We start from the raw sequence: 14,085 nt of genomic DNA on the forward strand, positions 1-14,085 counted from the left end.
ATTCTATTTCTAAGGATGCTTGTAAATTAATCCATTTAATGATCTTTTGTCATCTATTTATAGACTGACGCATAGAAACAAAATCTTTCAACTCTCATCCTTTCCCACTTGCATTTCAAAACAAGTCATTGTACTTAACCAAAAACCATTAGGCAATGCAGAAGTTGACAGTGTGCAACTGCAACTGATCTAGAGAATGTATCTGAGTATTAAAAAGAATGATTATCCAGCACACAAGTGAAGAGGTTCACACAGTCAGTGCAATTTGCTATTCAGTAGAGCTAGAAGTATAGTTATTGCTGCCATTTGGTGCTTCCTAAATCTTTTGAATAATGATATACACTAAAATATATTACTTGCTGGGGTTATAGCATTAATGTCTATTTAAGTACAGAAAGAGATTGGCTCCATTCTCTTCCTTTTCTCCCAAAGTCGATAAAACTGATAAGGAAAATAAGTTAGTTCTTCTAAAAATATATCTTGATTTCTTTTTAATATAATGAAAGCTTCCACTATTAAATATTTGAGCCAGTTATTAAATTCTGAGAAAAGATCATACTATTAGAAAGTTCAAGTGAAATTCAACCTTAACAGAGCTGGCGACCTAACTAGTCTGCCTGCAATTAGGCCTAAAATAATTTGTTTCATACAAAATTGGCCACTGTAAAGGAAACTCTCAAAAAAGTCCTTTTGTGGTCTAAAAATTGCTCTCATGTAAAAATTAACTTTTTATTTGCATGCTGTGGGGAAAAAGTGGGAAACAGTAGAAATGCAATTCTCCATTTATCAATATTCTGCAGAATCTTCCCCAACTCTCTCGAGCTACTGCTGCTTAAAAGAACATTTTTTCATATTTCATTTTCTATGGTACAGTTACAAAAAGTGAATCCATTTTGAAATTATTTACAAATCTGATTTTTATATGTGCTCCAACATTTTTATTCTGTGTACAAAATATAGACGCTAATACCTTCCATCTTTGTTCAGACTCTTCTTATCCTTGTTGCTTTTTAAAAAATAACTTCTTTTATAATAGGAAATTAACATGCTACTGAGGATGAAACGCTAACCAAAAGGTATTATAAAGTCCAAGTTTACAGTCCATTATTTCTTTTTTATTAATAAACATTTCACTACATTATTCCCTAATTCCTCCATTTCCATCTAAAAATTTCTTAAGCAACTGACACAGCAATGGCTGTATGGCTGGCCACTCTCTTGAATGAGACATTAAAAGAAAATAAGTGGAAGAGAAAATATCATAAAAATCTCAAGACAATAGGGTCCCAGTCCTGTGCCACTACTTCCGCTGATTCAGGTGATCTGAATTACCCTTAACATAAAGTGGACACATCAGTCTAAATGTGATATCCTCAGAAGCAACCTATTATCCTGAAAATTAAGATGAGAATGGGGAAAACTCTATGAAACTCCAGTTAGTTTCTAAACATTTAACCCAGACTAGGACATTGCATGCCAATGATCTAAAAACAAACAAAAGCAAGTAGAACCAGCATGGGACACCAAGATCCAAAAATAAGTTGATTCAGAGGCACAGAAATGGAAATTTTAGTGATTGACAACTGTACTGTTTTTTCAGCTGAGTCACACACACACATATATATGAATATATACAGAATATACGTGTGTGTGTGTGTGTGTGTGTGTGAGAGAGAGAGAGAGAGGGACCTGTTACTTTTCCTGGATAATAAATATATTTTTCTTAACCCTAGATAATTTTCCTGCAACTCTGAGGACATTGTTATGACTCTTCACTTACCATTAAAACAGCTGTTTTAATAACAAAATGCTAAGTTATTTAAGACATAATTCGATGACAATATGAATTTGAGTTTGAGCATTCAATCAATAGCCATAATATTACAGTGTGTCTCCCAGAACAAGATAGCTCAGGTTTGTACCAGTGTACCCATTATTTGGAACATTATCCAAAAAACAAATGAAGGTGGCTAGACCTTAAACATATTCCCAACTCATCTGGAATAAGTTTTGTTCTTCTCTACTTTTTCTGGATTCCACACTTGAATGTCTCCTGTTGAGTCACCTTCTAATTTTCCTTTGGCTGTCTTAACATGTTAGTAACAAGTATAAATCATTTCACACTGGAATTAATAATAAGCATATTTCAATATGAACCACTATCTCAGAGAGTTTTAAACAACCTTTCCTTTGGCAATTTAAAATTCATTTGATACTTGTTTTTTTAAATTGCCAAGCCTCATTTGAAGGTGCCTGACAGGAACAGACTGAATTGTAACTTAAAGACAGACAGATGCATCCTACTATAGAACAGAAGACAAGTAATTCTAAGTACTGGAGATGATTTGGGGGAAGTCCTTGTATATATGTAATAGAGTAAAAGGCCCACCTTGCAAGCACTGCTAACCAAAATGAAAGGGGAGACAACCACAGCCAGTTGTATAGAATTTTCTGTGGGAGGAAAAAAGTAAATAAAACATAAGCTTTGCACTGAAGGAGCTTATAACCTAACAGTAAGATTAGGCTTAAGAACTATCATGTGTACAGTGAGAGGACCATGGGTTTTGGAGTCATGAAGACTGAGATTCACCTCTCCTGGCTCTGTGACACTGACTGCTTGGTGACACAGTCTCATCATTTAAAACCTGGTGATAAAAATACATCATAATATTGATAGAAGGCTGAAATAAAAGAAGGCATGCATGGGACATGGAACTGTCCAGTCTGCAATTTTCATGCAGGAAATTCCAAACCCCCCAATAAAACAGAGTTAATAGCACTTGCTATTGTTGTGAACAGTGTTATCTGCTCAAAAAGCTGAACACCTAAAAGTCAATTTTCATGAAATAATACATAAATTAGGGCGCCTGGTTGGCTCAGTCGGTTAAGCGTCTGCCTTCGGCTCAGGTCATGATCCCGGGGGCCGGGATTGAGTCCCGTGATGTAGTCCCATGTTGGGCTCCCTGCTCAGCAGGGAGTCTGCTTCTCCCTCTCCCTCTGCCCCTCCCACCCTGCTTGTGCACTCTCTCTCTCTCTCTCTCAAATAAGTAAATAAAATTTAAAAAAGAAATAATATGTAAATTAAAATAGTAAAACATAATTCTGTGCTGAACCAGCTATAGAAATCAAAGCTTTTAAGAAAAAAAAAATGATGGTGTAGGAAGGGAGTTGAAAATGGAAAAAATAGGGGCACCTGTGTGGCTCAGTTGTTAAGCGTCTGCCTTCGGCTTGGGTCATGATCCCCAGGGTCCTGGGATCGAGCCCCACATTGGGCTCCTTGCTCCACAGGAAACCTGCTTCTCCCTCTCCCACTCCCCCTGCTTGTGTTCCCTCTCTCGCTGCATCTCTCTCTGTCAAATAAATAAATAAAATCTTAAAAAAAAAAAAGAAAATGGAAAAAATAACCCATTATTCATTGGTATTTTTCAGTTAATTAAGAAGACTCTTATTATTAGATTTTAGAGGCAAAAGTCCTCAGTTCAGCTCAAGAGAACAGCAGTATTCTTTGGAATCAGAGTTTAAAAGCTGCTGGCAGCAAAGTTCAAATAAAATAAGAAATGTTATGTACCTTAAAGCACAAAATCTTACACAATTGCATTATGTTTTTCCACACGGTTAACTAATTTGAGGCCTCATTACACATCAGGAGCTGTACAAGAGGTGGCTGATATTAAGATGAGTAGTCATGGTGCTTACTTAGGTTTTTTTTTTTAAAAAAGAGGATGTGAGGACAAAGAACAGTTTACACACAGGTAGATACCAGTGCAGTGTTCTAGTGGGGTTATATATGGATTACTGAATCCATACCAAAGAACACACATGCTGTAGACTGGATTGAGTCCCCTTTTATTTAGGCAGATGCACAGAAACTTAATGGAAGCCAAAGGGCACCAAAGAGAAGCAGTATCCCTCCAACCAGAAGAGTTCCTGATCAAGTGTGTAGCTGCTGGTGACTCTGTCCTTGACGATAGGGGCTTGCCATATCAGGAAAGTCTAAATTCTTTCTGGAGCACTGTTCATACATAACCAGGGCTTATGTTACGCTCAGGACAAAATTATTCACACACTCACTGTACTTCCCTTTAAGAAGATGACTAGACTTATCAGGTTCTCCAGGCCTTCTGCCAATAAGCACTGGAGTCAGTTCCTGGGTGTCTATGAATGATGGCACATCTCCCACTGCTCAAGCAATCATCATTTTAATGATGGTAAAACCAGAATTCAAAGGGGTACAGTTACTTGTCCAATGTCCCTTATAAATATAAATAAGGGGAACCAGAGGAGGATCACCTACTTCATTTTGGGGAAAAGAGTTCTGAAAGAGGCAGCAGCTAGTTAAAAGGATTAAATGGGTACATGAATGAGTCATGCAAGATATAAAGGCCAACACAAATTCAAGTTATCTATGTAAGTTTCTGTCTCTTTGTTATAATCTCCCTCTCTCTCTCTCTCTCTCACACACACACACACACAACCCTGGATGGATTTTTTCCACATTTGGAGGATGTGTTTGGGATGGAATTAACTTAAATGACAGATGATATGTTGTACATAAAATTCTGTTTTGGAGATTTTGAAAGACATCTTTTTTTTAAGATTTTATTTTTATTTATTTGCAGAGAGAGAGAGAGAGAGAGAGAGAGAAGCAGGCTCCCCACTAAGCAGGGAGCCCAATGCAGGGGTCAATCCCAGGACCCTGGGAATATGACCTGAGCTGAGGGCAGATGCTTAACCAATTGAGCCACCAGGTGCCCCAAGATTTTAAAAGACATTTTAGAAAGATAGGCAGTTATAGAGATTGAAACCAAAGCCCAGAGGAATCATCCACATGATGCCTCAGTGGGCAGAGAAGATAAAAAACATCAATCCCATACCAAACATCACAAAGGTACATGTTCTAAATTGGTAAGAGTAGAGATTCATCTAAAAATGGTTCATGATTCTCCTGAGCAAAGCCAAAAGGCTAGTTTGTCATCAGTATTGGTGCTATTCATTCTAAGGCAACTGAAACCTGAAGAGCTCAAGGGCATCCCAGTTCACACGCCGACAAGGCATTCTCTAAGAAGTTGGTGGACTCAAGCCCAGAGAGGCCTGAAGGGCAATGTGAGGGAAATGGATAGAAACTCAGCAGTCACAGGCAGAAATGGAATGGTTAACTAGAAGAAGACATGGGAGAATTTAGCAATGACTACACATACAAAGCAAATGAGAAGCATAAAAGAGAAATCTAAAACCTTTCTTATACTTCTTGCTTAGGGAAGAGAGAGCAATAGGAGAATTTCAGCAACTGCTATGATTTGTTTCAGAAAAAACAAACCCATGAATCTTGGCTTCAGCCTATTGAGGGTTAGAAGGATTTGATTTTAATCCAAGATGTCTTGAGATGTGTGAGAAATAAGACACTAGATGTTCAGTTGGGAATTCATAAAGATGAGTATGAACTTCGTATTAGAAATCATATTGGCTTCCAGAATGAGTGAGAAGAGATAAAGATGAGGTAAATAAAAGAAAAAAAGGAATCAGTACAAGTGTATCAATGACATCACATGTAAAACAACGAGAAAAACAGAATTTTACTTTCTTACGGAATCTTCAGAAAGAAAGGGTATCTAGAATGGCAAGTGGTTAACAAAGCCACAGAAGCAAACCTAGAGGGAAGGTAGGGTGGGAGAATGGAGAAAGGGATGGGAGTTTCCAAGATAAACTGTTTATGTACAGAGAGGGGATAAAACCTGGTCTTTTAGGGTTTCAATTTTCCTTTGCACTAAGGGATTACTTCTGTGCTACTGAATTATCAAATCACCAAAACAGATAGTTTAAAGAAAGAAAACACGCTCTCTTGTCAATGCTACTGACACTGAGGATAACATGATAAATACGAAAGGGGAGAAATCTATCAAAATACACCTAAATTGGTAAATATTTCACTTTGAGGATAAAAATGAATTGCAAATGGTTAAAAATCTTATAAACTTAAAGAGTGATAAATAGGAAAAGACACATTTTTCCAGGTAATCAATATTAATAGTATATTAATAATATTAACAATAGGCATGAGCTGCATCTTGGTTTCCCATAGTACATTTCCTTAATAGAGTTTGTACTAGTCAGCACATAGAGGAATGCCTTTCAATTATCCTGTACTTCAACACTCATTGAATAAATTTGACATTAATTGAATCATTTTGACATTAAAATATGGATATGTCCTCCCGAGATATGGTGAAGAGAGATTGGGGGTCAGAAGATCTGCCTTCTAGAGGTGGCGCTAACATTGCATAACTTCCAGGAAGCTGCTCTACCTCAGAGTCTCACCTCTCTCCTCATCAGCCAAGCAAGCATGTTGGATAAGCTACACCAAAGTCCCATTCCAGATCTACAAAGAGAGAGTTCTGTGATTTATATAGCCAATTAGGAAATTGAAGTCCAGAGAAATTAAGTTTCTAAGTTTCTTGGACTTGATTTCTACTCCAGTTTTATTCCCTTGACACTTCTCTGTTGTGGGGTTACATTCTCTCTGTGAGTAGGTGTGTGAGAAAAAGGGAAATGACAGCTCTTCAATGCAGGGGCCCTTCTTTTCATCTGAGGAGGACAGCAGAAAGATCTGGATAGAGAGTTACAGATAAAAGACAAGGGTGGTGGGGATGAGTAGCTAAAAGGCAAACATTAAGCTACAGTCACATGGGCATGTCTGGCAAGATGCTTGACCCACTGGCCAAGGCACACCAGCACCTCTCTCAGAGGGCATGATCTCTCTTGCAGATGGCTTAAATGTCTTATCAGTATTTTCTTCCTATTGATCCTGTCAATACCTCAATAAAAAAAGATGAGTGAAAGTAGTACCTCACTGGTAAAGGAGACAACTACATTTTCTTTTTTGTAAGGATTTTATGGGTGCTAGAGAAGGCTTTTCAACTGAAACCTAACAAACTGCATTGCACTGAAATCTGGAGAGCCATTTAAAAAAAAAAAAAAACCTTGTAATGATATCAATAGTGGCAGAATTTATGGCAAAGGACCAAGAAGAGACCGCTTTCACTACAGGAGTGCTTGACCAACTTTGGCGCCTGGCCTGTGATGAATGGGGCAGCTGTGACATGCTTTCAGACACCATGATGGAAAAACCACACTAGAGAAACCAACTTAAATTTTAGCAGAATTGTAGCTGTCCAAATACTTTAGTCTTAAATATCACTCCTTTAGGAAAGTAACTCCCAGTATTGCCATAAAAGGAGCAAAGAATTTCAAGTTGATGAACAGTATCACTTTTTCTTTCATTGTGGGCTGCAAAAACCATGTCTGTTCAAAACACGAAAGGACAAATGCAAGTAATTCACAGAATAGTTACCAGCTACACAACAGATATGAATGGGCACATACATGATAAAAGACGTTTCACTACTTGGAAAGCTGCTCAAATTGGAGTGCCGCTGCTATAAAAACAAGTGAGGGGGTTTTAAACTGACCTTTAGTGGAAATTATACTTTTTTCTGAAAATGGTTATGCCTTCAACTCACAGTATATTATTGCTGTATTTCTGAGGATACAAGCTTTTTCTTATATTGACTTTTTCACAATTTAGCCAGTTGATATACACAAATCTAGAATTTTTTATATTGTTTAAACTACTTCACAATATTGATGTACTCATGTTATTTAAAGTCAGTTAACGCTATGTATTAGATATGCACTAGGTCCCAAGTGTTATATTAAAAACAGTGGCAAGTAAAAAAGGGACAAAATTCACTGTTTCAGTAATGCTGATGGAGTAAATACAGACGTGGTCATTTTAGAGTAAAATCCAAAATATTAAAAAAACAAAACAATGACAAGCTACAGAGGAATCTCAATACAAGCAAAGGTCCAGATTTTTGAAAGGTATGCACTAAAAAAGGAACAAAGCATTAGCAAACACAACTAAAGATACCCTAATTAGCAAAGCCAAATAAAAGCTCCCAAATCATAGAGGTGGAAGGAAGGAATCTGACCTATGCACATCAACCTCCAATTTCTTGTTCAAGGTATTCAAGGACCTCATTGGTTTCCCCCAACCTACCTCTCTGATTACATCTTGTATCGCATTCTTTGCCACGTGGTTCATGCCAAACAGGACCATCTGCCATTGCCTAAAAATGCCCTGCAGACTCAGTGTTCATGCTAGTTCTAACCTCTAAATTATTGTTCTCTAATACAATCAGTTGTAATCCAGTCCAGTCTTTAAGTCATAAATAACCTCTACTTCTTTGGAATACCAGATACAGATTTGCTGCAGAGCTAATGAAGCGTAACTTCAGGGCCCAGCACAAGCTCCCAGGAGGAACCTAAGTAACACAATCGCATGATTGTATGATTTTGTAAACTTTACATGAGTATAATAGTTTAATTGCAATAGGTTAATTCTATCTCTTTCAACTCTAAAGACTCCTCCTGGTGAACCTAGAGTGGCCAAGGACATTTCTGGGATCCAGTTAAAGGGAAAATCAGTTGGGTGTGTATCTCATTTGAATACAATAGACTATATTTGTATAGTTCACAGACAACACTGTGTCTAGTTATTAGCAGGGAGGTGTGTATAGTGTATAGTTATTCCTTGGTGAGGAATATAGGTAGAATCCTGTTACTCACTGTGTTGGTTCACCAAGCATCATGACACAAAGGTAGAGGGTCAGCTGACATACGGAAATAAATGTGTTCTTTTTGTACCCATATAGAAAGGTGTGGGTACTGAAAGATAAGCAAGATAGGAAATGCACAAAGCCAGAAGCTAGTCTACAGAAAATTCTTCCACTCACCCAATGTATAATATTGCATATAATTCAGTATTTGAATAATTCAGTTCTCACTGATACCTTGACAAATAGGAAGTTCTCTCCTATACGGAAAATGCAGCATTGAATTAAAATTCCCATGCTAGTGAGATGCAAACCTGTAGTGGCTTCACAGATTACAAGAATGTATGTGCAAAGCCCCATGTTTATACATCCCAAATATTACTTAAACAGCATTTCGAATAACCATGCGATAGCAAAGACTGAATCACTCGTTCATTCAATGTATGAAAAATGTTACATATGAAGAGGTAATTGAAGAACATGCAGTCAAAAATTGTAAGAGTTATTTTCAGGCATTTTAATATGTACTCAATTAGTAGATCATTAAATATTTTTTCGTATTTTCTGACATCTCCAATATATTAATTTATAAATTGTTGTGGTTTTCAATCATTCTAAATAAGCATCTTTTATGTTTTTAACTTAAAATTTATGCCCCCCCCCTTTTTTTAGAGAGGGAGAGAGGGGGGTGGGGAGGGGCAGAGGGAGAGGGAGAGAGAGAAACCCAAGCAGGCTCCACTCCTAACACAGAGCCCAGTGTGGGGCTCGATCTCACAACCCTGAGATCATGACCTGAGCTGAAATCAAGAGTCAGATGCTCAACCGACTGAGCCACCTGGCCATCCCTGTTCCTTTTCTTAAATAGCAATCTCCCCAGATGTGGTACACTGAGAATCCTACAAAATGTAGATCTGCCCTGTACCTTTTTAGGGTATGTCATATCCCACGTTGTCTTAGGTGTCTAGTTGTAGTTGTATTTTGGTTGTATCCCCTTAATTTACTAATTTAACATTTACTGAATGCCCAAAATAAACTGGGCAGTCTTCGAGGCACTCTGGATATCATCAGCACACAACACACAAAGGTCTTCATCTTGTCGAGCTTGTAGACAACTGGAGGAAGATGGGCGACACTAAACCAGTACACAAATAAGTATGTACATTTAAGATAAGGATAGAGCAAGTGCTTAAGCAAGACTATGAGAAAGTTGACAGGGAGGGAGTAAGGTGGGGGAACATTACACTGTAAGCTCCTTAATAGCAAGCACCTCACCTTAGTCAATCACTTAGGACCCCTGGCAGAGTGGGTAATTAACAAACGCATGCTGAATTGAACTAAGCAGTGCTAGAGGAACAAAGATCAACCTCTAAATTCAGAAATCTTTGGAAATCTGAAGTGTCCCAGACAAGAGAATTTTGTGTGTGTATGTGTGAGCGGGGTCTATGCCCCTAATGTGTAAATAAATTGCTACTGTCAGGTTTGTTTCCCACTACCTAACGCTTTTTGCTTCATCATCAACATTTATTTTAAAACAAACACTAGTCACACTAATGCAGCATATGTTATCACCCTTGCAACTTAATGATAAATGAGCATAAAAGTGACATCAACACCAGCGTTCAACAACCACAGTAGAGGCTCTGAGATATTGACTACAGTCTTGTCATTTACTGTGGTTTATGAAGGAGTCCAGTGCCTGGTCGGTTGATCTTTCAGTTTTCCATAGTTTACCATCTTACCTCCTAGATATTTATGATGTTAGTCAATATTCAGAAGATTTATGACAACCTGTGGAATAACTAGAAGGATAACAGTTGAGTTTACTTGAAAAGAGCCTTTGGAGGAGCTCTTATTGATAGATAGATATATAGATATATATATATATTTTTTTTAAGATTTTATTTATTTATTTGAGAGAGAGAATGAGACAGAGAGCATGAGAGGGGGGAGGGTCAGAGAGAGAGGCAGACTCCCTGCTGAGCAGGGAGCCCGACGTGGGACTTGATCCAGGGACTCCAGGATCATGACCTGAGCCGAAGGCAGTCGCTTAACCAACTGAGCCAACCAGGCGCCCTATATATATATATTTTAAGGTTCATTTATTTATTTGAGAGAGAGAGAGAGAAAGAGAATGTGAGTGGGGAGGGGCAGAGGGAGAGAGAGAATCTCAAGCTGACTCCCTGCTGAGCATGTAGCCGGATAACGTGGGGCTCAATCTCAAAACCCCGAGGTCATGACCTGAGCTGAAACCAAGAGTCAGAGGTTCAACCAACTGAGCCACCCAGTCGCCCCTGGAGGATTTTTTAAACAGGATTTTGAAATGCAAAAGATTTACAAAGATCTACAAATTGATAAATTGGTATAAAATAATGATTAAGATATATATAATATTTAAAATAGGCAGGTGGACACATGATTTGAGAAACTAAAGATGGACATCCATGCATGGATACTGGTAAGATCTGCCCAGCCAGAAAATAGGCATGAACCATGTGACTGTAGGAGCAAGTGGTTGAGGAGACAAAGGAAGCTGGTTTAGAAGAACATCACTAGAAGGTGGTGTTAAAATGGGGGAGTTTTAATTTAATCCAAACAGCAGTGAGGTCTCCAAAAAGGGACAATCCAAAGCATTGTTTCCAAGTATTGAGAAACTGGTTTAAATACATTTTGGAAAGATGTCTGCAGATTGATATATGAAAAATGTTTACTAAAAGAATAAGTGGAGATATCCCAATGGTTTCTTTAGTAATTCCCTTATAAAAACCAGAAAGTGAATCTTAGTATGTGTCCAGTGGAGTGGCTTTGGACTTGGGAGGATGGTTTGATTCAGCATGGAACACATTGGGAATGATTCATTACGGCAATGATGTTGGTCTATTCCAAGTGTTTGTGGAACCTTTCTTTTGTCCTAAATTTTAGGCCACAGTTCCCATTGAGTTGAGAACCGCCTCTGAAAGACTACTTCACTAGCTCTTTGCAAGATGAGAAAGGGAGAAATCAGCAATGCCTTCAGGCCATTCAGCTGCAGTTGCAAACAATTACTGACAACATCAAAGTACTAAATTCAAATCACCAAGTCCTTCGTGATGGATGGGAAACATCCACAAGTCAATTTAATGCATCCTGGGCACAAATCTATATGACTTATCAGCTGCATTTGAAACCTTTGATCATTACATTTTATTGGATCATTCAAAGTCCCTGGCCGGACTGGAAGAAGTGGTGCATTATGGAGCCACCGTGATCTCCTAGGAACACTCAAAAAGATGGTCTTATGCCAATGCCTGTGTGCCCCAAATGCTGCCTTTTGTGAGGCAGCTAAAGGAACTCAGTGCCTCTCGGGCCCTGACTTCTGATAGAGAAGGAAGGCATAGTTTCTGTTTAACAGCACTTAAAATTCTAAACAAGAATAAATCAATTGAAGTTCAATCTAGCAACACAGCAACCAGGCTTCCCTGGGAAGGAACACGTCTAATGAAAGTGCCAAAGGAAAATGTGACTCTATCCTGTCCTGCATGGAGACTTTTCTGACATTTGTAACTGCTGCTTGAGACCTCATGTGCTGACCCATATCTACTCCTGGAGCCCAGGGGTCAGCTTTGACCCCAAGCACCTTTTACCTTATACATCAGTAGGCAGGTGTCAGAGTCTACCCATGATGTGGAACTGGCCCCAGCTGTCCAAGCCTTCATGACCTCACATTAGATAACTGAAATCTAATCCACTTGAAAGTACCTTGGAAGCCCACCCAGGTGTTTCATATGGCTGTTGTCTTGCTACTAAATAGGTCCATTACACAAGCTGGAGCACATTACACCAGCAGACTAATTCACCCGATGGCATAGCAAGGCAATGATCCATGGATCCTTATTGACTTTTCTGTGTAACTCCTAGCATCAAATTCGATGTGCATCAAAATCCAAAGGCCACAGGTATAAAACTAGATTGTGTTTCTATGATTCTTCAGAAGCGGCAAACTGCTCTTGCTACCAGCATTAAAGCTTTAACTTTCAAAGGAAAGATTTGGACAGAGAGCCTGCTGATGCTAAGTATGAGGAATATAGAGTTTGGTCTGAATTTTTTTTAAAGATTTTATTTATTTATTTGTCAGAGAGAGAGCACAAGCAGGGGGAGCAGGAGACGGAGAAGCAGGTTCTGTTTCCCTGCTAAGCAGGGAGCCTGATGCGGGATCATGACCTGAACTGAAGGCAGACGCTTAACTGATTGAGCCACCCTGAGTTTGGTTTGAATTTACAATAATTTCTACATATAGATATCTGAGAGTCAGATAAATGGTTCCAATCAATTTAAATAAAATAAGCCAAAGATTGGAAATCCATGACTACTTTAAGGGGCAGAAAAAGTAAGTTTATATCACTATTTTTCCCACAGGTCCTGGGAATAAACCAAATTATACCAGAACATGAGATGTTTATTAACTTGAAGGTGATACCTGTTTCGTGTGGCTTTTATCACAAGCCCATCTTACTTGTAAGTGCTGCATTTTACTAGGTTAGTATTTCCTATAGCCAAATAGCATGAAATAGACAATTCTGATAAAATTGACAGAATAGCAAATTAAAGCATAATCTACAAAGATTAGAAGGAATTTGATAACATAATTTAACAACATAGACATACCACCTATGAAAAGCATTAAGTTGCAGATGTTGTTAAGAGGCTGGTATCTGAATCAGCTAATATTTGAACTTGTCAAATGGTTCCTGAGACAAGCCTTTTTTTTTTTTTTAAGACCTTCTTTAATTTGAGGTGAAGGATCATAATCTCATCTTCAGGTCTTCTCAGGGCAACCAAACCAATACACAGTGCTGTTTTCAAAAAAGGTTGACACAGAAAAGGAGTAATTGCCCTTATAAGCTATCCATGGAAGTTGGGATGCTATCAGAAGTGTCTTTGTACATTGCTTGTCTAGGTTATCTCCTACTATAGTATCCATCTAGATTGGAAAAAACACAGACATGCGTGCATGCACCAAGTTGCTTCCACAGAGGAAATATTTGGGCCTCAAAATGCAATAGGGTGCACACATAGGTACGCCAGGGACATCGCTAAAACACTTAATTTTTTCCTTCCATGTACACAGCTACTTGGGATGTGTGATGGGTATCTTTCCAGTTTGTGATGGTCTTTGGTTATGTTCTTGAAGCCTATCCGATATTTTTACGAAAGGCTTGTGAGACTCTTTGTTCATAGGCCCTGGTCATTTTTGAAAGTAGCTTCTAAAGGGTCTTCAAGGAGAAAAATCAGCAATTTCCAAGTAGACTTACATGCCACAATAAAATGACTTTCTATCCAGCAAATGTTGGATTCTTAACAAAGCATCTGAGAACACATTCAGGGGAGGGAGCAGTGAGGAAGTTAGACTTTCCCTCTGGAGGTTCAGGAACAGCAAAATCACATGACAAAAGGGTCAGGCACACTAGACAGGAGGACTCCGTGGCCACAAGAAACA

General features: G+C 38.5%; 1 protein-coding gene across 4 annotated transcripts in view; it reads right to left on the reverse strand.

Moving 5' to 3' along the window:
- The window catches only part of PARD3B (par-3 family cell polarity regulator beta), a 985,082-nt gene that overhangs the window by 521,521 nt on the left and 449,476 nt on the right, over positions 1 to 14,085 (reverse strand). The gene's annotated exons all lie outside the window — the stretch shown is intronic.

Source organism: Leptonychotes weddellii, chromosome 3 (genome assembly GCF_054177405.1).
Source record: "Leptonychotes weddellii isolate Sample4059 chromosome 3, ASM5417740v2, whole genome shotgun sequence".
Taxonomy (NCBI): domain Eukaryota; kingdom Metazoa; phylum Chordata; class Mammalia; order Carnivora; family Phocidae; genus Leptonychotes; species Leptonychotes weddellii.